Source organism: Bubalus bubalis, chromosome X (genome assembly GCF_019923935.1).
Source record: "Bubalus bubalis isolate 160015118507 breed Murrah chromosome X, NDDB_SH_1, whole genome shotgun sequence".
NCBI classification, from domain to species: Eukaryota; Metazoa; Chordata; class Mammalia; order Artiodactyla; family Bovidae; genus Bubalus; species Bubalus bubalis.
In genome coordinates, this window is record NC_059181.1 from 2,171,192 (window position 1) to 2,195,832 (window position 24,641).

Sequence of the window (24,641 nt, forward strand, 5' to 3'; positions counted from 1 at the left end):
CTGAGCGACTGAACAACAATCATATATTTATATGTCTTACACTTGGGTAACACCTACTGCCATATGTCAACTCAGAAAAAAGTATTCAGTACACGCCTGCATTCCTTATTCCAGTCACATTGTCTCTGTGGAAGAGATAACACGTTTAAAACCAGAGTTCTAGAGACTTCCCTGGAGATTTGAGGGTTAGGACTTTGCCTTTCAGTAGATGGGGGTTTGGGGTCAATCCCTGGTTGGGGAACCTAAGATCTCACATGGCTGGAGGCCAGAAAACCAGAACACAAGACAGGAGCAACGTTGTAACAGATTCAATAAAGACTTTAAAAATGGTTCACATCAAAAGAAAAAAAATCTTAAAAAAAACGTGTGTGTGCTCAGTCGCTCAGTCGTGTCAAACTCTTTGCAACTCCATGGACCGGAGCGCACCAGGCTCCTCTGTCCATGGGATTCTCCAGGCAAGAATACTGGGGTGGGTTGCCATGCCCTCTTCCAGGGGATCTTCCCGACCCAGGGATCGAACATATGTCTCCTGTGTCTCCTGCATTGACAGGCGGGCTCTTTACCACTAGCACCACCAGAGAAGCCCAGATACACACTAGAAATTCTGAAGACACTGTAACAAGGGCACCGAGCATCCTGAAACCATACAAGATTAGAGGGGAGGGGAGATGTGATTCTTGGCTAGATGGTAAATATACGTGAGATCCAGAGTTACTAGAGGGACCATCCCATCAGTGTCCCAAACGATCTTGTCTTTAAAAAGTCTCAGTTATCTTTCCACCCTCCTGGTGCTGTTGCTTTCTGTAGGCACCATGTTTAGAATCACCAGATCACACACACACACACACACACAAAATCATCATAAAAATCAGTAAACTTTGAAACTGTACACAATAGGAACCTGACCTACAAAGTCAGAAATGCTACCTGTCAATAATCAGAAAGAATCCTACTAATAAGCTGGAAAATCTAGACTGTGTGGAAATCTTGCATGTTTTTTTTTTGTTAATCATATACACATCTTTGATTCAGGAAATCAGCCCTGAATATTCACGGGAAAGACTGATGCTGAAGCTCCAATCCTTTGGCCACCTGATGCAAAGAGCCGACTCATTAGAAAAGACCCTGATGCTGGGAAAGATTGAGGGCGGGAGGAGAAGGGGACGACAGAGGATGGGATGGTTGGATGGCATCACCCACTCAATGGACATGAATTTGAGCAAGCTCCAGGAGACAGTGATGGACAGGGAGGCCTGGCATGCTGCAGTCCATGGGGTTACAGAGTCCGATGTGACTGAGTTACTCAAATGATACCCATCTTTTATTGCCATTAATAACATTACTGGACATCCCCTGGTGGGTCCAGTGATTGAGAATTCACCTGCCAGGGCAGGGGACACAGGTTCAGTCCCTGGCGTGGGAAGATCACACATGCTGAGAAGCAACTAAGCCCGTGTACCACAATTACTAAAGCTTTACTCTACATCCCGGGAACCACTACAAGAGAAGCCTCTGAAATGAGAAGCCTACATATCGCCAACTAGAGAATAGCCCCTGCTCTCCACAACTAGAGCAAGTCCACACACAGCAATGAAGACCCACAGCAGCAAAAAAAATTTTTTTTAATAAATTAATTTCAAAAATAACCTTGCTATACAGAAAAGGATCAGTGCTTTTCCAAACAAACGAGGAATCTGCTTTCTCCTATGAAACACGGCTGCCTGAAAGAACAATGCTAATAATTAGACATTTTTGAAATAGATTTCATGGCAGTCATTTGTATAATAAATGACTTCCCTGGCTGTTGAAAAAATTACATTAAGCAGTTCAATAAGCTAAAATGCCAAGGAATTTTGCAAATATTTAATTTGTGCCTTGTATCTGCCAAACACTGGGTTAACACCTCAGAGACCAAAAAAAAAAAAAAAAAAAGCAATAATCTAGCCTAGGGGACTTCCCTGGAGACAGTGGATAAAACTCCATGCTCCCAATGCAGGCGGCTGGGGTTCGATCCGTGATCAAGGAAATAGATCCTACAGGCTGCAAGTAAGACCCAGCACGGTCAAATAAATAGATAAAAATATTAACTTAAAACAAAATAACCTATCCTATTTTATTCTAAGATGGCTTCTGATGTTCTCCGAATTTTTGTCATCAATGAGAATTAATGCTCAACTTTTGCCCAACAGAGCCTATGAAGCCAGTCTTCAAGAGTGTACCACGTCATATGGAGGGAGCTGAAATTCATGGGAAGTTTAATTGCCTGTTTTCCAAAGAATACATTGCTCTTGGGGCAGGATCACTCTCACTTAGGTGGGAAGGAAAACAGAGTGGAATGTAATCTCTGAAGGACTTCCCTGGGGGCTCAGAGGGTAAAGAATCTGCCTGCAATGCAGGAGACCCGGGTTGGATACCTGGGTCAAGAGGAAGGCATGGCAACCCCCTCCAGGATTCTTGCCTGGAGAATCCCATGGACAGAGGAGCCTGGTGGGCTACAGTCCCTGGGGTCACAAACGTTCTTGTCCCAAGAGTACCCGAGGTTAGAGGACTGAAGATGGTCACTTGCGTGGCCCGAGGGACCTGGAGGCATGGCTATAGTCCTGCAGCCACTGGCTGTCCCAGTGTTTCATTCTTATGGGAAAGAAGGTCACTGGCAAGTGGGCTTCCTTCCTGACCTGGCACGTGGGAATGTCTGAGTTAAGTGGCAAACAGAGGAAGATGGACAGAAACGGAGACTGAGAGACAGAGGGTGAGAAGGGAGAGGTTAACATTTTACTCACGGTTCCCTTTTTTTTTTTTTGCCACCTGGAAAGAGCTTCCAGCTATCTCGGGACATTCACATTAAGAACATGAGTGTAATGGTCCTGATGAATCTATTTGCAGGGCTGCAGTGGAGAGACAGACCTGGGGGCACAGCGGGGGAACGAGAGGGTGGGACAAATTGAGAGAGTAGCATGGACATCTGTACACGGACTGTGTGTGAAATAGACAGCTAGTGGGAAGCTGCTCTGTAGCACAGGGTTCTCAGCTCGGTGCTCTGTGATGACCTAGAGGGCTGGATGGGGGTGGGCGGGAGGCTCAAGACAGAGGAGATGTATGTATACATATTAGAAGCAGACACATCACTTTGCCAACAAAGGTCCGTCTAGTCAAGGCTATGGTTTTCCCAGTAGACATATGTGGGTGTGCGAGTTGGACTATAAAGAAAGCTGAGCGCCGAAGAATTGATGCTTTTGGACTATGGTGTTAGAGAAGACTCTTGAGAGTCCCTTGGACTGCAAGGAGATCCAACCAGTCCATCCTTAAGGGACATCAATCCTGGGTGTTCTTTGAAAGGACTGATGTTGAAGCTGAAACTCCAATCCTTTGGCCACCTGATGCGAAGAGCTGACTCATTTGAAAAGACCCTGATGCTGGGAAAGATTGAGGGCAGGAGGAGAAGGGGATGACAGAGGATGAGACGGTTGGATGGCATCACCGACTCAATGGACATGGGTTTGGGTGGACTCCGGGAGTTGGTGATAGACAGGGAGGCCTGGCGTGCTGCAGTCCGTGGGGTCGCAAAGAGTCGGACACGACTGAGCGACTAAACTGAACTGAACTGATGGCTGATTCATGATGTTGGACAGCATAAACCAACACCACATTGTAAAGCAATTATCCTCCCATTAAAAATAAAAAAAAAAATTTTTAATTTAACTTTAAAGACACTGGCATGGACTTCCCTGCTGGTCCACTGGCTAAGAATTGATGCGGGCGACAATCATTTTGATCCCTCATCCAGGAAGATTCCATGTGCCATGGACAACTAAGCCCGTGTGTCATGACTACTGAGTCTGTGCTCTAGAGCCCATAGTCTGCAACAAGCGAGGCTACACAATGAGAAGCCAGGCCACCAGTTAGAGCAGAGCCCCCATTTGCTGGAACCAGAAAAAAACAAACAAACACCTGCACCGCAGTGAAGACCCAACACAACCAAAATTAACAGAAATTGCTTAAAAAAGAAGCAATGACATGTACCTTAGCACTCAAACTATGAAATACTTAAGGATGGATCTAGAAAAATAGATCAAGATGTATATGAGGAAAACTACAAAATTACACAGGAAGAAAACCAAAGAGCTAAATGCATGGACAAATGTCCCATGTTCGTGGCTAGAATGTCTGAACACTGCCAAGATGTCCGTTCTTTCTACCTTGGTCTACAGTTCTAAAGCAATCCCAGGCAAAATTTCAACAAGTCCTACTTTATGGACATCAATTTTGTTGTTGTTGTTCAGTCACAAAGTCGTGTCCAAGTCTGCGATCCCATAGACCACAGCCTGCCAGGCTTCCCTGCCCTTCACTATCTCTTGGAGTTTTCTCAAACTCATGTCCATTGAGTCAGTGATGCCATCCAACCATCTCATCCTCTGTCCTCCCCTTCTCCTCCTGCCTTCAACCTTTCCCAGCATCAGGGTCTTTTCCAATGAGTCAGCTCTTCATATCAGGTGGCCAAAAGATTGGAGCTTCAGCTTCAGCATCAGTCTTTCCAATGAACACCCAGGACTGATTTCCTTTAGGATGGACTGGTTGGGATTTCCTTGCAATCCAAGGGACTCTCAAGAGTCTTCTCAAGTACCACGGTATCAACAAAAGCATTGTTGATGACGCTAAAGTTTATATGACTGAGAAATAAAATATATCCACATCTCCCCCCAGACTTTCTCCCAGATAATTCCAAATCCAGAATCGGATTTGACTTTTTTCTTTCCTTCTTTTTCTTCCTTCCCCTGCCTCCTTTTCGCCCTCTAAACAAGCAACATTTTGTTTCTTTTTTGGGGGGCACAAAACCCTCTTCCCCTAAATATATCCATGGATTTCTCTGATACTTAATTCCAGAGTCTGCCTCCCAGAACTCACATACTCACAGAGAACTCCTGTGTGTCTTGTAATAACACTTAAGCATCTACAAATCTCTACACCAGGGCTTGGCAAACTATTTGTAGGAAGGATCAGGTATTACCAGTACATCTTTTACGCTTCACGGGTAAGGCCGTCTGTGTCAATTTGTTGAAAGTTTTTAGCACTTTTTTGAGGTCAAACTTACATGCCATACAATTCACCCATTCTCAGATATGGTTCAGTGCTTTTTTAAAGTTAATCTGTATCACTGTCCAGTCTTCACTATTTAAATCCAGTTGACTTCCCTGGTGGCTCAGACAGTAAAGCGTCTGCCTACAAAGCGGGAGACCCGGGTTCAAATCCTGGGTCAGGAAGATTCCCTGGAGAAGGAAATGGTAACCCACTCCAGTATTCTTGCTTGGAAAATCCCATGGACCGAGAAGCCTGGTAGGCTACAGGCCATGGGGTCGCAGAGTCAGACATGACTGAGCGACTTCACTTTCACTTTTCACATTTACATCCCTTTAAAAAGTCCTCTTGTGCCCATATTCAGGCAATTGCACTTCCAACTCAGGCAACTGGTATTTTCTAGGGGAAAAAAAAAAATGCCTTTGCCTACATGTCAAATGAATGGAATCATATGCCTTTTTTTTTTTTTTTTTTGCTTAGGATACTGTTTTTATGGTTCATTCAGCTGTAACATGTCCCTGTGACTTGCTCCTTTCTTTGTGGAATAGGATTTATTTAGATGGATATACCACAGTGTATGTATCTATTCATGCAGTGATGGGCATTTGGGACTTTTTTTGAGGTTCTAGCTGTCAAGAAGAATGCTTTGAACATTGGTCAAAAAGTATAAATGGGCAGTTAGGAGAAGGCAATGGCACCCCCACTCCAGTACTCTTGCCTGGAAAGTCCCATGGACGGAGGAGCCTGGAGGGCTCCAGTCTGTGGGGTCGCGAACAGTCAGACACAACTGAGACACCTCACTTTCACTTTTCACTTTCATGCATTGAAGGAAATGGCAACCCACTCCAGTGTTCTTGCCTGGAGAATCCCAGGGACGGGGGAGCGTGGTGGGCTGCCGTCTATGGGGTCGCACAGAGTCGGACACGGCTGAAGTGACTTAGCAGCAGCAGCAGGCGATGAGTAAGTTCCAGGGAACTGATGCCCAGGGCGGGGCTGAGAGTAACCAACACTGTATTGTATTACTTGAAAGCTACTACAGAGTTGCTGTTGTTCAACTGCCAGTCTTCCCTGTCCTTCACCATCATCCGGGGCTATCTTTAAAAAAAATAAATGGAGGTGGTGGAGGGCTTAGATAATGCTATGATGCAAATCCTCTTACAACATGTAAATGTATCAAATCATTAAACTGTGCAACTTAACCTTACATAATGTGGCACGTCGGACATATCACAAAAGTTAACGCTCATGTGTCAACGCACACATCCATGGACAATGCATCCATGAATGAGTGTGGCTCTGTTCCAATAAAACTTTATTTGCAATAGCGAGACGGGGGCCATATTTGTCCAAAGGGCCGTAACTGTCTGGCCCCTAGCTGTTACCCATTCTTGAGTGCCTGGAAATAGGAAGCCTTACAGCCATGCCATATGCATTTATCTGTTAATGCCTCTCTCTTCACACAACCTTGAACCGTGTTGGGGCAAGATAATGTTTTGCTGGATACTTTTCTAATGCCTTGCAGGTTCCTAACACAACAGGCACAGAATAAATAGCATGCTTGAGTTTGCTCAGTTGTGTCCGACTCTTTGTGACCCCATGGACTGTAGCCCGCCAGGCTCCTCTGTCCATGGGGATCCTTCAGGCAAGAATACTGGAGGGGAACACTGGAGGGGAATACTGAAGGGAATGGGTTGCCATTCCCTTCTCCAGGGGATCTTCCCAACTCAAGGATCTAACCCAGGTCTCCCTCATTACAGGGAGGTTCTCTACTGCCTGAGCCACCAGGGAAGCCCCAATAACTGAATAAGTCATACACATTAAGCCCAAGAAATGGAACTATGCCTAATTATCAGAATTTGATTCAACGCTCATGACGGCAATACTCTGAAGATAAAACAATCGACAACACAATAGGATTCTTCTTTTTGAGCTATATTTTTTTCACAAGGATTCAGAGTCATTCAATACGATTCAGTTGGTGAATTATGTCTCTCTCTCCAATGTAGAGGTTTTCTTCTTTTTGTTCAGTGGCTAAGTCATGTCAGACTCTTTGCAACCCCATGGATTGTGGCAGCCAAACTCTTAAATTTTCCAATTACTCTAAGGCATTCTAGAAAATCATTTGCATGTTCAGAACATCATCAGAAAAGAAATACTGTTAAAACTATCTTGATGTTTACAAGGAATAGATGACAGGAATGCCACTGGGTTTAAATGACATTTTCCCTGGAACTTATGAGATGATGAAGGCAATGAATTTAAGCATCAACTGTCATTATTAACATTCCCTTCATCTCTAATATGGTTAATTTAGGGACGTTGTACAGCGACGTATTCCCAAGCCAAAACAATTTCTTTTGAAGAATATATTCCAAATACCAGATGCATAATTCTTTTTTGGAAATATACTCCTGACAAAGCAATGGAATGCTCTTGCCATTCTGAATAGCTTTTGAAACCCCAGCTCAGACCTTAAAAGGACTGACTCATGGCTCAGAAAAACGCAATAAAACTGAATTGAATTAACAAAATGATACCCAGAAGGGAAAATAAGGCTGCCTGCAAATAACTATATGTTACACAGTGGGTGATTCTTGGTCAAGAAGTGTAATTTATACTCTGTATTGACTTGCTTTTATGGCGTTTTTTAAAGTTCAAGGTTACAGGCAGATTCCTACATAAGCAGCCCAAATTCTCCATCCTTTCTAATCCATGCTATCGTACTAATAATTCATGGCAATATTTGGAATGAAGGTCTTTATTTTGAGGTATGAATAGGTTGATGACATAATTTAGCAGTCATTCGGGGACAGGTCTGTGGGTGGAAGGAATGAGTAATAATTGTATGGAGCACTTATCATAATTTAGCATTTGCAAGAATGAAGGTTTACTGTTAAGTAAAACCAACCTGTCCTCAGTTTAGAAAGCTATGAATATGATAATAAACTGGTATTACATAAAATAACGCATGCGTGCTCAGCTGTGTCTCTTTGTCAACTCATGGACTGTAGCTCTCCAAGCTCCTGTGTCCATGGGATTTTTCAGGCAAGAGTGCTGGAGTGGGTTGCCATTTCCTCCTCCAAGGGAATCTTCCCAACCCAGGGATCAAACCCGGGTTGTGTCAATTGCATCGCAGGCGAATTCTTTACCCACTGAGCCACTGGGGAAGCCCACATAAAATAATGCCTCCAGAATAGCGCCGAGAAGTTTAGGGAAAAGCAACAAAAAAACAAAAAGGGCGTTTGGGGAAGAACAGATACGTGTACAGGTGTGGTTGAGTCCCTTCACTGGTCAGCTGAAACCATCACAACCTTGCTAACCAGCTGTGGCTTAGTCGCTTGGTTGTGTCTGACTCTTTGCGACCCCGTGGACTGGAGCCCACCAGGCTACTCTGCCCATGGGATTCTCCAGGCTAGGACACTGTAATGGTTTGCCGTTTCCTCCTCCAGGGATTAAACCTGCATCTCCAGCGTTGCTGGCGTGTTCTTTACCGCTGAGACAGCTGGGCTTCTCACTATGCGGCTATACCCCCACATAAAATAAAAAATTAAAACGGAAATAAGACACCTGTGAAGGGCTGCCTATCAACTGTTCAGAGATAATGAAACAACGTGTTTACAAATTGAGTCAACAAACCAAAAAAAAGGAAAACCACTGATCAGCTTCAAAGTGCCAGGAGAATTGCCAATCCCACTCCTGGGCATATATCCGGAGAAAACCATGACCTGGAAGAATGCATGCACCCCAGCACTGTTTACAATACCCTAGATATGGAAGCAACTCAACGTCCATCAACTGAGGAATGGATAAAGATGTGGTTCAGTTCAGTTCAGTTCAGTTCAGCCGCTCAGTCGTGTCCGACTCTTTGCAACCCCATGGACTGCAGCATGCCAGGCCTCCCTGTCCATCACCAACTCCCGGACTTTACTCAGACTCATGTCCATCGAGTTGGTGATGCCATCCAGCCATCTCATCCTCTGTCATCCCCTTCTCCTCCCACCTTCAGTCTTTCCCAGCATCAGGGTCTTTTCCAATGAGTCAGTTCTTCGCATCAGGTGGCCAAAGTATTGGAGTTTCAGCTTCAGCATCAGTCCTTCCAATGAATATTCAGGACTGATCTCCTTTAGGATGGACTGGTTGGAACTCCTTGCAGTCCAAGGGACTCTCAAGAGTCTTCTCCAACACCACACAGTTCAAAAGCGTCAATTCTACGTGTATACAATGGGATATCACTCAGCCACAAAAATGAAATAATGTCATTTGAAGCTACACAGATGGACCCAGAGATGGTCACACCAAGCGATGTCAGACAGAAAGACAAATGTCATATGATACCACTTATACGTGGAATCTAAGTGATACACTTGGACTCGTTTACCAAACAGAAATAGAGTCACAGGCATAGAAAACAAATGTCTGGTTACCAGGGGGATAGGGGTGGGGAGGGGAGGGATAAATTGGGAGACTGGAGTTGGCATACACATGCTTCAGTCATGCCCAACTCTTTGCGACCCCATGGACTGCAGCACCCCCGGCCTCCCTGTCCATCACCAACTCCCGGAGCTTGCTCGAACTCATGTCCATCACGTCGGTGATGCCATCCAACCATCTCATCCTGTGTCGCCCCCTTCTCCTCTTGCCCTCAATCTTCCCAACATCAAGGTCTCTTCCAATAAGTTCAAATGTACACATTTCCTTCTTAAATTACAAGCATTGTTTGGGACCAGTATATATGGGCAACTAACTCGGTGTCGGATATGGGGTTGGAAGTTAATATCCAACGCAATGCAGGCAAACAAGAACCTGGACCGTTGAGCTCACATTTTTCTTCCAGGCCGGCAGTTCTTATCAGAGCTACTTCATTGGAATTGCTAATCTAATTATTATTATTGTTGTTGTTCAGTCACTCAGTTGTGTCCGACTCTTTGCGACCCCATGGGCTGTAGCCCACCAGGCTCCCCTGCCCATGGGATTTCCCAGGCAAGGATACTGGATCGGGTTGCTACTCCCTTCTCTATTGCTGCTATTATAATATATAAGACAGACAACTAGTAAGGACCTCCTTCCTGTACAGTGCAGGGAACTCTACTGTATACTCTGTAATGACCTATATGGGAAATGAATCTGGAAAAGAGGGAATAAATGTATATAGATATACAAAATGGATTCACTTTGCTGTATAGCTGAAACTAACACTATGTTGTAAATCAACTATCCTCCAATAAATATTAAAAAAAATAAAAATAAAGAAGAGATAGGCCTTTTGGGAGGAGAAAAATTACAGCATCACAGCTACCAGAGGTGCGCTATCTCGTTCTATGAGGACACCGTTTATTAGAGTGAAACGCAGAGAAAATGCCGTGTGCAAACGTGGGTTTCAAGTGCACTCGTGAGTTGAAGAGTGCTCTGTGGCAAGAATAACGGTGACAATCTTTATTTGAACAGTTACGACGGCTCTTTGAGACCGACATAATCCGCCCCCTGCCGTCTGTTCCTCTCGAATGGCCAGATTCATCACTTCCCGAAAAAAAGCCACAGAGAAGATATTTCTTCAATGAATCCTCAGTTCAAAAAAAAACAAAAAAAAACAAAAAAAAAACACAAAGAAAACCGTTGATAAACTTTAAAGGGCGCGGGGCTTTGACAAGCGTGGAATTTTCTTTATTTGTGGGTCAGATGATTCCTTTGGCGAGGCACCATGATTCACCCTGTATGAAGTACAGAAACGTGCACGCATTTCTACACAATCGTCTCCTGTCAGAATGGGGAATGGTGTCTAATTTCACAGGATCTCTAGTTTCCGCTAAGAAGGTTCTCAAAAGAGCTCACGGGCAGTGACCTCAATCAATATGATCTCAACAGGCGGCCTGGCCATCAGTCACAGGCATCTGATAAGAGCAGTTGGCCAGAGGATGATCATCAGAGAGAAGGAAGCTATAAAGAGATGAAATGCCTGAGTCACTCCAGAGGGGAGAATTAACTGCCCAAGACAATGTCATCTCATAGTTGATCTAGACTTCATTTACGTTCCTCAGGCGGACTGGAGGGTTCCTATATAAGAAGAGAAGATAAAATACCCTCGCTTTTTTTTTATTGTCTCATATCTTTCTATTATTATGCTACCTGAGTAAATCTTCTTACCAAGTGGCAGGCTTCATATTATTTCTACCGCATACGGTATTTTATGCTTCTGTTTATGCTATCATGACTTCACAATGTCTTGCATGATAGTGCAACGTGTGAGCTCAATTTAAAAGGCAGTATATGTGCAGCTCAGACGACTCAAGATCAAAAAGCAACTCTGTTAAACATTGGGGCTTCCCTCAGAGCTCAGTTGGTAAAGAATCTGCCTGCAATGCAGGAGACCCCGGCTTGATTCCTGGGTCGGGAAGAGCCGCTGGAGAAGGGATAGGCTACCCACTCCAGGATTCCTGGGCTTCCCTGGTGGTGGGTAAAAGACCTAAAGATACGTTTCTCCAAAGAAGACATACAGATGGGCAACAGGTACATGAAAAGATGCTTCGCATCACTAGTTATTTGAGAAATGCAAATCAAAACAACAATGAGGTTATCACCTCCCACAGGTCAGAATGGCCATCATCCAAAAATCTACAAACAATAAATGCTGGAGAGGGTGTGGAGAAAAGGGAAGCCTCCTACACCGTTGGTGGGCAAGTGAACTGAGGCAGCCGCTATGGAGCACAGCACGGAGGTTCCTTTAAAAACCCAGCTGGCATGTGATTCAACAATCCACTCCTGGACGTATATCCAGACAATAATATAAGCCAAAATGATACAGGCACCCCATGTCCATAGCAGCACTATTCACAATAGCCAGGACGTGGGAACAACCTGAATGTCTACTGACCGATGAATGTCCAAAGAAGACGTGCTACATGTACACGCTGGGATACTACTCGGCCATAAACAAGACTGAGATATTGCCATCTGCAACACCATGGACTTCAAGACTGTCACACTGAGTGAACTCAGTCACACAGAGATAGACAAGTATGTAATACCGCCTATAGGTGAATGGCAACCCACTCCAGTTCTCGTGCCTGGAAAATCCCGCGGCGGAGGAGCCCGGTAGGCTGCAGTCCATGGGGTCGCTAAGAGTTGGATACGACTGAGCGACTGAATAGAACTGATTATAATACTCAAATCTGGAACTTCCCTCGTGGCCCAAGGGCTGAGACCCTGAGCGCCCAATACATGGGACCCGGGCTCCATCCCTGCTCAGGGAAATAGATCCCAGATGACGCAACTAAGAGTGTGCATGTCACAACAGAATCAAATAAATAAATGCCAAAATAGCAGCCTCTGAACTGTGTCTACAGTTACCACTGGGTCCAAGTTAACTCCTTAGGTTTTATAAATGGCACCAAGGTTAAGTAAAGGGTATAGTTCAAGAAAGCTCAGTGAAAGCAAACTCCTATTACCCCGTTTCCCATCAAAAATCCACACAATAAAAAAAAAAGAAACAAAAACAATTTAAAAAGTCTCTTTAGAAAACAGAGTGACCTACGCTTGGTGCAATTTCTGAGATCTGTTTATCTTTGCAAACATCCGTGTTTTCTATCTTGGCACCAATACCGGGCTGATAATTTAAGTTAAACCATGGCTGAGGACTGGGAATTCAAGTCTATTTAAAACACTATGTCTTCTGTACACCAAACATCCTGACACTAGCTGGTTAACTGGTTTTCTTACCAGTCTGAACAGCATACAGGTTACTAACATCGTGACCTAACCAAAAAAGCAAAACAAATAAAAGTTTAAAAAAAAAAAAAAACCCAAAGCACCACAACAGAAGGTTTTAAATTAGGAGGGAAAAAAAAAATCAAGAAACTGTAAACTCCCATTCCATCAAGGAAAGCCAAATCATTTTACCATGCAAAGTGGATCTAAACAGGGAATGCGAACCGCTTGTTTTCAGGAAGAGCAATGAAGCTCTTTAAATTCAGATTTATGGAATTGTGTAGAAAATACATCCTTGCCTTCATCTCATGTGACGGCAATCACCATTTTTCATGGTAAAAAAAAAAATATATATATATATAGTTGTGATCTGTCTTAATTCAACACAGAGATGGCGGGAAGGTATTCAGCCTCTGGATACTTCCAAAAGTGTGAATGGCCACTTCCTGTTACACACGTTTGATGGAAATCAGTAGAGCTTGGATAAGATGAGAAAAGGAAATAGAATGAAGTTGCACCAGACACACTTTTGACCTTGGGATGCCCAGGGTCCTCAACATTTCCAGCGTTCATCCGTTATTATAAACACTAGTCACCGTTCCATATTTTCATCCAAAGATAAAAAGTCAGCATTTTTCCCTTTCACGCTGAACACATTACTGCATGTTTGTTTTTTTTTTCCCCTGTGCTTTTAGAATTTCACTCCTGTGCATGACTGTAATTTTTATTCCTCAAGAGACAAAGAATGAGTTAATTGCATACTCAGCTTTTTTTTTTTTTCTACACTTGAGACTCAGTCAAGGAATACGTATATTAAAGTATCCAGTAAGGTAAATAAAGTATCCAATAATGTCAAAAACCCTGGAAGACCTTTGGCAACAATTTCTGCTCCTGAGGAACACTGGAGAGGTAAGCAGTCTGCTGTTTGAGAACTTTATCCTGACCAGGATAAAGAGAACCTCAGAAGGCGAGTATGGTTTTCCCAGTAGTTATACAAGGATGTGAGAGTTGGACTATAAAGAAAGCTGAGCGCCGAAGAATGGATGCTTTTGAACTGTGGTGTTGGAGAGGACGCTTGAGAATCCCTTGGACTGCAAGGAGATCCAATCAGTCCATTCTAAAGGAAATCAGTCCTAAATAATCATTGGAAGGACTGATGCTGAAGCTGAAGCTCCAATACTTTGGCCACCTGATGTGAAGAACGGACTCACTGGGAAAGACTCTGATGCTGGGAAAGATTGAAGGCAGGAGGAGAAGGGGACGACTGAGGATGAGACGGTTGGATGGCATCACCAACTCGATGGACATGAGTTTGAGTAAACTCTGGGAGCTGGTGATGGACAGGGAGGCCTGGCGTGCTGCGGTCCGTGGGGTTACAAAGAGTTGGACACGACTGAGCAACTGAACAACAATCAGGCAGAATTTAAGGCATATTCACAGAGTAGCAACCCCAATAAATTGAACATCAATAACAGAATTTATCAAGCCTCCAACATTGTACAGATATGATTGAAAGGAATGTGTTCATTAGAACGGGAGGTATTATGCCTTAGTGAATTTAATGCTATAAAATATAAGGAGAAATTGAAGATTCTAAGCTCTCACACAATGATGAGAGAATCTGAGAGGTGGTGAATTCACCTTTCTCCTACCTGCTTATCTATTTAGATTCTGACTCTGCTATTTTCTACTCCTATTTATTAGAGGACACTGTGGGTCTTAACTCAGACATGAGATATTTTAAAGCCATTCAAAACTGAGGGCTTCCCTGGTGGCTCAGTGGTAAAGAATCCGTCTGCCATGCAGGAGACATGGGTTTGATCCCTGGGTCAGGAAGATCCCCTGGAGAAGGAAATAGCAACCCACTCCAGTATTCTTGCCTGGAGAATCCCATGGACAGAGGAGCCTGGAGGGTTACAGTCCATGGAGTCATGACTGAGCGACGTTCATTTTTCATTGCAAGAACAACCTGGAGAGTCATAAAGCAATGATACAATTGCCCTTTTTCTGACGTAGCCAGCTTCCTGAAAGGAAAATGTTAGTCGCTCAGTCGTATCCGACTCTTGGGGCCCCATGGACTGCAGCCCACCAGGCTCCTTTGTCCATAGAATTCTCCAGGCAAGAATACTGGAGTGGGTTGTCATTCCCTTCTCCAGGGAGCCAATTCTTAGGCATTTCTAATTCTCCTCTCTTTGTCAGATGGTTTCGGTCAAGCTCTGTTTCTGTCTTGGGAGATAAGGTTATGCTAACAAGCAGTTCTGTTAATCTCGTGGCCACTAAAATTTCCTGTGGAATTAAAGGGAACACAGTTTCCGTGGAGGATAGCATTTTGACGTGCAATTTAGGAGACAACGTTCTCTGCTTCTACACACTGGGGATTTTTTTTTTATCAAATGGCTTCTTTCTTTCTACAAATTTAGATTTTTCTTTGAGCAAAACTTCATAAAATAAAGTCTATTTTATGGAAAAATGGACTTCTGATTGTGAAAAGTCTCAACCTCTATGGAAGCTAAATTTTTTAAAGATACTTTTATTTTTTGACTGCGCTACATGGCACTTGGGAATCTTAAGTTCACTAACAGAAATGGAACCCGAGCCCTTCAGGAAGTTTAAGTGTTAGTCACTCAGTTGGGTCCGACTCTCTGCGACCTCATGGACTGTAGCCCGCCAGGCTCCTCTGTCCATGGGATTCTCCAGGCAAGAATACTGGAGTGGGCTGCCGTTCCCTTCTCCAGGGGATCTTCCCGACACAGGGATTGAACCCAGGTCCCTGTGCAGGCAGATTCTTTACTGTCTGAGCCACGATGGAAGCCTGAGCCCCTTGGAATCACCACTGCTCAATCTGTGTGTGATGTACGTATCCTGCTGCTGCTAAGTCGATTCAGTCACGTCCGACTCTATGTGACCCCATAGACGGCAGCCCACCAGGCTCCCCCATCCCTGGGATTCTCCAGGCAAGAACACTGGAGTGGGTTGCCATTTCCTTATCCAATGTATGAAAGTGAAAAGTGAAAGGGAAGTCGCTCAGTCGTGTCTGACTCTTAGCGACCCCATGGACTGCAGCCTACCAGGCTCCTCCATCCATGGGATTTTCCAGGCAAGAGTACTGGAGTGGGGTGCCATTGCCTTCTCCAGGGCATATCCTAGGAAACTGCAAACAGAGTCTTAACCACTGGACCACCTGCAAAGCCCCTAGCATACTTCTAAGATGGGTTCTTTATCTTGAGTTCATGGCTACCAAAGACCACACTCGCTGTCCCCGCTAAATTCCAGCAGAGAAATCTTTATCTTCTTATAAACCCGAATAGTTTTTGCTGGAGGCAGCTGCAAGAATTCACAGAGAATCAAACACAAGAAGAAGACTACTTAAAAGGAAGACGCAATGCATTACCCAAGGACAGCAACCACTAGCTCCTTGAACTGAACCGTCATCACCGAAATTTTCTCCCCTTTCTAATTGACAGGAAGTTTCATTATCTGAAAACACTCTGTTTGGAAGGCGGGCTGTACTGTATTATCAGTTAAAGGGACTGATGGAAAGCTGAACCGGCCTATAACATGCAAATGGCTAAAAACTTGTTTTTTATAGAAAATTGTTCTGTGCAAACTAAATTTAATTTCCCTAGATCAACACAGGATGGATTTTTGCCTTCTCAGAGGCTTGTGATGACCCCCACCGTCTTTTGAGTCAGGGCTTCAGCCATTTATTTCTCCATCACTTCCTTTCTCAGCAGCCAGATTTCACAGGAAAAGAGTTAATGTTCCCTGAATTCAAAAACGAGACTCTGAAAGCATCCATCAGAGTTTTGGTGGGGGCCGGGGTGAGGGATAACATGAATGAGCTAAACTGCCAGTCATTCCAGACGACGCTCCATGGGTCAGAGTTCGTCTAGTCCCTCAGTCGTGTCCACCTCTTTGCGACCCCATGGACTGTAGCCCACCAGGCCCCTCTGTCCATGGGATTCTACAGGCAAGAATACTGGAGTGGGTGGCCATGCCCTCCTCAGGGGATCTTCCCGACCCAAGGATCGAACCCTGGTCTCATGCAATGGCAGGTGGGTTCTTTATGACTAAGGCACCAGGGAAGCCCAGAGTTATTAACACAAATTAAATGCAGAACATTCTAGTAGATGGAAGGTTAAGGTTACCCTCTCCTTTCAACTGAGAGCCGAAGAATTGATGCTTTTGAACTATGGTGTTGGAGAAGACTCTTGAGAGTCCCTTGGACTGCAAGGAGATCCAACCAGTCCATCCTAAAGGAGATCAGTCCTGAATCTTCATTGGAATGACAGATGCTGACGCTGAAACTCCAATACTTTGGCCACCTCATGCGAAGAGTTGACTCATTGGAAAAGACCCTGATGCTGGGAAAAATTGAAGGCGGGAGGAGAAGGGGACGACAGAGGATGAGATGGCTGGATGGCATCACTGGCTCGATGGATATGAGTCTGAGTGAACTCTGGGAGTTGGTGATGGACAGGGAGGCCTGGCGAGCTGCAGTCCAAGGGGTCACAGAGCTGGACACGACTTAGGGACCAAACAACACAAGTTCTTTCAATAATGGATTTCTGTCATCGGTGGGAGGTACGCACTCATTCCCATCTTTCCAAGTTCCTTTATGTATTCTGCTTTGTTAAACGTTTAAACATTTCAGACCTTCCCCCAAGACACTTTGCAGGATTTATGTTCCTGTCCGTCCCAAAATAATAAAGTTACTTTCAAACATTTTTTAGGAGATTTGGTTGAATGCTTTTATTTCATTTGTTTGTTTTTTTGGTGATTCAGCTTCTCTGCAGTAGCGTTGAAACAAAGTCTCAGCTTCTGATTTCAATTGTCAATTTTTCTTCCCACCCCAGGATGAGAAGCAAGACATTAATGGGAAAAAATACATATAAATAATGCCAAAGACGCAGTCATGGTTTCCAGGGTACCAAGCAACTATTGCATCTAAAGTTTTGAGAAGTCCAGAGAATGTCCTGACCAAGGGCTCTTGGGTTTATTAGGGGACAGGGTTATAGGTGAAGGCCAGGGTTCCCTGTAAATGCAGAAAGAGAGATGTTCCCAGCATCGCTTTTCTTTTTTTTAATTTATTATTATTTTTAATCAAAGGATAATGGTTTTACAGAATTTTGCTGTTTTCTGTCAAACCTCAACATGAATCAGCCATAGGTATACATATCTCCCCTCCCTTTTGAACCTCCCTCCCCATCCCACCCCTCTAGGTTGACACAGAGCCCCTGTTTGAGTTCCCTGAGACACAGAGCAAATTCCCATTGGCTGTCTATGTTACATATGGTGATGGAAGTTTCCAGGTTGCTCTTTCCATACATCTCACCCTCTCCTTCCCTCTCCCCAGGTCCATTAGTCTATTATCCTACCAAGCATAGCTTTTTTAAAAAAAATTATTTTAATATTTTTTGTAATGGGGTGAGGGAGGGAAAAGAGAAAGACAAACAGCACATCACTCATGTGCAGAATCCAAAATATGACACAAATCAACTTATTTCCAAAATACAAAGACTGAAACGTAGAGAACAGGCTTCACGGTCACTAGAGGATAAAGGGCAGGGCAGGGGTAAACCAGGAGCTTGGAATTTATAAATATAAAACTACTACATATAATAGTAATTTATATAGTCATGTAATACTACATAATAATAATGTAATATCATATATAATAATATAGAATCAACAAGGAGTTACTCTGTAGCACAGGAAACTCTACTCAGGATCTTGTAATAGCCTATAAAGGATGAGAATTTTAAAAAAGAATATATTTGCGTATATACACATATGTGTGTATATAACAGAATCACTTTGCTGTACACTGGAAACACAACATTGTAAACCAACTGTAATTTTTTTTTAAAAAGATACATGTACCTCAATGTTTATAGCAGTGCCGTTTACAGTAGGCAAGGCAGGGAATATATGTATTAATATACCTGCAATTCATTCATGTGGATATCAAAAGGAAGGAGACATAAATAATAGTATGCTTATGGCTGCCTCCTGCTGGTATGTGGCAAAAACTAACACAAGATCGCAAAGCAATTATCCTCCCATTAAAAATATTTTAAAAATTTGAAGTATTTTTTTTTGAGGTGGGCCATTTTTAAAGTCCTGATTAAATCTTGTATAACACGGCTTCTGTTTTCTCTTTTGGTTTATGGCTGCACAGCATGTGGCATCTTAGCTCCCCAACCAGGGATTGAACCTTCAACGTCTGAATTGGAAACTGAAAATCACCCAGTTGTGTCCAACTTGCCGCGACCCCATGGACTGCCCAGTGGATGGAATTCTCAAGGCTCCCCCCCGACCCGGGGATCAGACCCAGGTCTCCCACAGTCTTTACCAGCTGAGCTACAAGGGAAGCCATCTGAATTGGAAGGTGCACTCGTAAGCACTGGACCACCACGGGAGACCCCTGAGCATGGCTTTTAAACTCTTCTCTGCCTGTTACTCTGGATAATAACCATTGTCCTGCATGGCACCCTATGCTAGGAGTACCAAAATGTCTAGAATGGAGGAAAACACTTGCTCTTTGTCCAGCCGTCCTCCTCATCTTCCTGTCCAAGCTGGCCGCTCTGCTGAGAAGAGAACCTCAGGAGAGTCGCCTGTTTAAAGTGTGGTCATTTGCTGACTTGTCAGGTGAAATCCAAGGGGAGGACCCCCGCTGTTGAATTGACACCCGATGAAAAGGGTCAACTGGTCTACAGGAAGCTCTTCTACAATCCAGCAATTGACCTGGTGGGTCACACTAGGGTTTGACCTTCTGTTTCTCCTCATGTTACAGGAGGGTTGGGACTAACAGGAGCCTGAAACTGGGAGAAGAAACCAAGAGGTGTCTCTCTTTCTCTTTGCTGCCCCAGCGTGGACGTTGGTTCTGGTGGGTCTGGCTTCCTCGGACACGTCTATCACGCAACTCACATACACCAGGAGAGCCAGCCAACAGTTTCCTTGAGCCCCTCCTTCGGGTGTGTCCTTGTCCTGGGAATGGCAGCATTTCCCTGTGGATGTTGGCCCACACTTCCGTGATCTCAAATCAGTGCTTTCAGCTATGGAGCATCTCTCTGATCAGTACGTTTTTTTAAAACTCAAAACTCCCTCTACTGAAATCCCCGATGGCTCAGCAGGTAAAGAAACAGCTTACCAAAGCAGGAGACTGAGGACATGTTGGTGTGATCCCAGGGTTGGAAAGATCTCCTGGAGAAGGGAATGGCAACCCATGCCAGTATTCTTTCCTGAAGAATCCCAAGGACAGAGGAGCCTGGCAGGATACAGTCCACAGGGTTGCAAAGACTTGGACACCACTTGGCGCTCATGCAGCTATAGAAACGCATAGTGGGGATTTTCAAATCCTGGACTTTTACTGATGCCTTGAGAGGTAAGTTTCCAATAGAACTGCTGTACGTGCTTCAAGAAGTATTGTGCTTGTTGGTAAGTATGTCAGTAAGATTTTTTATATACACACACATATAGCCTGTATAAATTGCATGTACATATATATATATCTATCTGCTGCTGCTGCTGCCAAGTCGCTTCAGTCGTGTCCGACTCTGTGCGACCCCATAGACGGCAGCCCACCAGGCTCCCCCGTCCCTGGGATTCTCCAGGCAAGAACACTGGAGTGGGTTGCCATTTCCTTCTCCAATGCAGGAAAGTGAAAAGTCAAAGTGAAGTCGCTCAGTCGTGTCCGACCCTCAGTGACCCCATGGACTGCAGCCCACCAGGCTCCTCCGTCCATGGGATTTTCCAGGCAAGAGTGCTGGACTGGGGTGCCATTGCCTTCTCAGCGTATACTCGCTAGTATATATAAAATGGATAACCAACAAGGACCAACTGTACAGTATAGGGAACTATACTCAACGTAATAACCTATACAGGAAAAGACTATGAAAATAATACATACCTGTATATGTGTAAGTGACTCAGCTATACGCCTGAACCTAATACAACACTGTCAATCAACTATACTTCAAATTAAAAAAAAGAAAAAGGATATACAAGCCCCCATACATAGCAGCACTATTTATAATACCAAGACATGGAAAGAACGTATGTGTCTATCAACAGAAGATGCGGCATATATACACAATAGAGTACTACCCTGCCAAAAAGAATGAAGTAACACCATTTGCAGCAACGTAGATAGCCCTAGAGATTATCATACTAAGTGAAGTAAGTCAGAGAAAGACAAACATCATGATATCACTTACATGTGAAACCTTCTTTCAAATGTGATACAGGAGAACTTATTTACAAAACAGAAATAGACTCACAGACTTAGAAAACAATCTTACCGTTACCAAAGGGAAAAGGAAGGATGGGGAATAAATTAGGAGCTTGGGATTAACGTGTACACAGTGCTGCTGCTGCTGCTGCTGCTAAGTCGATTCAGTCGTGTCCGACTCTGTGCGACCCCAGAGACGGCAGCCCACCAGGCTCCCCCGTCCCTGGGATTCTCCAGGCAAGAACACTGGAGTGGGTTGCCATTTCCTTCTCCAATGCATGAAAGTGAAAAGGGAAAGGGAAGTCATGTCCGACTCTTAGCGACCCCATGGACTGCAGCCTACCAGGCTCCTCCATTCATGGGATTTTCCAGGCAAGAGTACTGGAGTGGGGTGCCATTGCCTTGTCCGAATGTACGCACTACTATATATAAATTAGGTAATCAACAAGCATCTGTTATACAGCACAAGTAACTATAATATACTGTAATAACCTATATGGGAAGAGAATCTGAAAAAGAATAGTTCCATGTGTGTGTATGACTCATTCACTCGGCTGTACACTTAAAACTAAGACAACATTGTAAATCAACTATACTTCAGATTTTTTCTTAAAAGATGCATGCACTTCAATGTCCACAGCAGCACTATTGAGAGTAGGCAAGACGTGGAAAGAAAGTGCCTGTCTTATCAAGAGAAGAATGGATCGAGACGTGGTGCGTGTATGCCATGGAGACTACTCAGTCGTGAAAAACAAAATTTTGCCACTTTCAGCAGCCTGCGTCTACTTGGGGGCCATTATGCTTATGAAGTAAGTCCAAGAGAAAGACAAATACTGTATATGATAGTGCGTAAATGTGGAACCTAAAAAATTCAACAAGCTAGTGAATTTCACAAAAAAAGGAGCAGACTTCACAGATACAGAGAAACTACTGGATCCCAGTATGGAGAGGGAGGGAGCAGGCAATAGACGGGTGGGGATTATGAGATACAGACTAATGCATATGAAATAAATAAGCTACAAGGCTACATTGTATGGCACAGGGGATGTAGCTGATATTTTACATTCAATATAAATTACTATATTACTATTTAGTAACATATACTTACTGTATATACTTACAAGTATAATATATACTTACTATATACTACTATACACATTACTATAGTATACATCATATATACGTATATATACATACATATGCTGCCAAGTCGCTTCAGTCGTCTCCGACTCTGTGCGACCCCATGGACTGCAGCCTACCAGGCTTCTCCGTCCATTGGATTCTCCAGGCAAGAACACTGGAGTGGGTTGCCATTTCCTTCTCCAATACATACATATACATGTATACATACATACACATACACACGTGCACATACATATATACATATACATATATGTATATATACATATACTTAGCATACATTACTACAAATATAGATTGATATTAACTATAAATATATTAAATCTTTGAATCACCATGTCATCCACGTGACACATATTGATAATATTGTAAATCAATTTATAAATTTTTTTTTTTTTTAACGAAAAAAGTAAACCAAGAAAGGGTCACATTACAAAGCTGAGAATTCACAGTATGGATATTGTTCACAGATTTCAAGTTTGCATGGACTTACATCCAGATGAGTAGGAAAAGAAACCGATTAAATACAAATATTTGAAAAACCTCTTAATGAGTACAGTGCAATAGATACATGAGAGTCAATATTGGTAAATTTGTCTAGAGCGATATAGAAAGCCAATAAAACTGAGCTGAATCAACAGAACTAAATCAAGACTATTTATGCTTATACCAGTTTGCTGCTCCTGCTGCTGCTAAGTCACTTCAGACGTGTCCGACTCTGTGCGACCCCATAGACGGCGGCCCACAAAACTAAAAGGAACAAAGTTGAAGGTTCTCAGTTAATTTTAAGACTTACTTTGGGGATTTCTCTGGTGGTGCAGTGGCTAAGAATCCACTTGCCAATGCAGGGGACACAGGTTTGATCCCCGGTCCAAAGATTCCACATGTGTTGGAACAAGGAAGGCCACATCACACAGCTCCTGGTGCCCGCGCTTCGCAGCAGGAGAAGTCACTGCCATGAGAAGGCTGCACACCACCACGACAGAGTCGTGTGTATGCTTGTACTCTGTTCTCTACAACTCCCCACTGCCCGCCACTGGAGAAAGACCACATGCAGAAGTAAAGACCCAGCCCCGCCAAAAACAAATTTGTACAGAGACTTAGAGTAATCAGGGTGTCTGCACAGAGCGCTCAGGGAGGGAGCCACCCCGTTCATGGGCTCACTCCTTTTCCACCAAGGCACTGAGCCAGGTTCACGGAGAAACATCCTTTATGAAAATACAAATAGATAAAACATTTATACATATGTAAAGTCACTTAATGTATGTTTGTATCTTCACTAAGAAGTATCCACGAACATGAATGAATGAATGAGGTTTTCACCCATTCCATTTCATCAATGGAAATCTCCTGTTGCAGGACCAGGGCTGGAAAAATGTTGAAGGATGCGTGCTCTCTCTGATCGAGACCTGTTGTTCCAGAAAGGGACTCGAACACCCAACCCAGGAGCCTCTGCTGGGGACCCAGGGGCAAGACCAGACCCCTGGGGTCGGGGGAGAGCCACTTGGAGAAGACTGGTGGGGGAGGGTTAATGCAGAAGGCATGCTCACCTTGGTGTTGGTGCTGAACTTGGCATCCTGACATAGTGACCAGATTCAGTGTTCAATACACTTTCTGTGGAGACTTGCCTGGTGGCTCAGGGGTAGAGAATCTGGCTGCAATGCAGGAGGCCCTGGGTTCAATCCCTGAGCTGGGAAGACTCCCTGGAGAAGGGAAAGACTACCCACTCCAGTATTCTTGCCTGGAGAATCTCATGGACAGAGGAGCCTGGCGGGCAACAGTTCGTGGGGTTGCAAAGAGTCAGACACGACTTAGGGACTAAATAACAATACTTTTTGTGGCAAAGCAACAGTTGCTCAAAGCTGAAATCAAAATCTGCTTTTTTTTTTGTCGTGTAGAAGAAGAGGGACCCTCATCTTCCATTTCTTTTTGTGGAACAGTTTTAGGTTCAGAGCAACACTGAGAGGAAGCTATAAAGATTTCCCATATAACCACATCTGCCCCCACACAAGCACAGTCTCTCCCCATTATCAACATCAGATGAAACATTTATTACAATTGATGAGCCTACATTAACATGCTATCATAACCTAGAGTCCACAGTTTACATTAGGCTTTGCTCTTAATGTTGTCCATTCTACGGGTTTAGACAAATTTATAACAGCATGTATTTGCACCCGTAGTATTGGGCAGACCTTGTCGTGAGAAGCCATGAACAGCTGTTATAGAGGAGATGTAAGTGGAAAGGATAAAATATCCTGCTGACAGGTCTAAGGGCTTCCCTGGTGGCTCAGCTGGTAAAGAATCCCCTGCAATGTGGGAGGCCTGGGTTCGATTCCCTGGGTTGGGAAGATCCCCTGGAGAAGGGACGGGGTACCCACTCCAGTATTCTGGCCAGGAGAGTTCCATGGACTGTATAGTTCATGGGCTTGCAAAGAGTCGGACACCACTGAGCGACTGAAATGAACTGAATATATATATATGGACTCTGTTC

At 43.9% G+C, this 24,641-nt stretch overlaps 1 long non-coding RNA gene across 2 annotated transcripts in view; it reads right to left on the reverse strand.

Annotated features, from left to right (window-relative positions):
* Positions 1-24,641, reverse strand: part of LOC123331825 — a 52,705-nt gene that overhangs the window by 23,760 nt on the left and 4,304 nt on the right. Inside the window, exon 2 of one of the 2 annotated variants that reach the window (XR_006640632.1) lies at positions 2,781-2,904. The exons of the other annotated variant lie outside the window; for it this stretch is intronic. This is a non-coding gene — a long non-coding RNA (uncharacterized LOC123331825). The remainder of the gene's footprint in view (positions 1-2,780; positions 2,905-24,641) is intronic. 2 annotated transcript variants of the gene reach the window in all.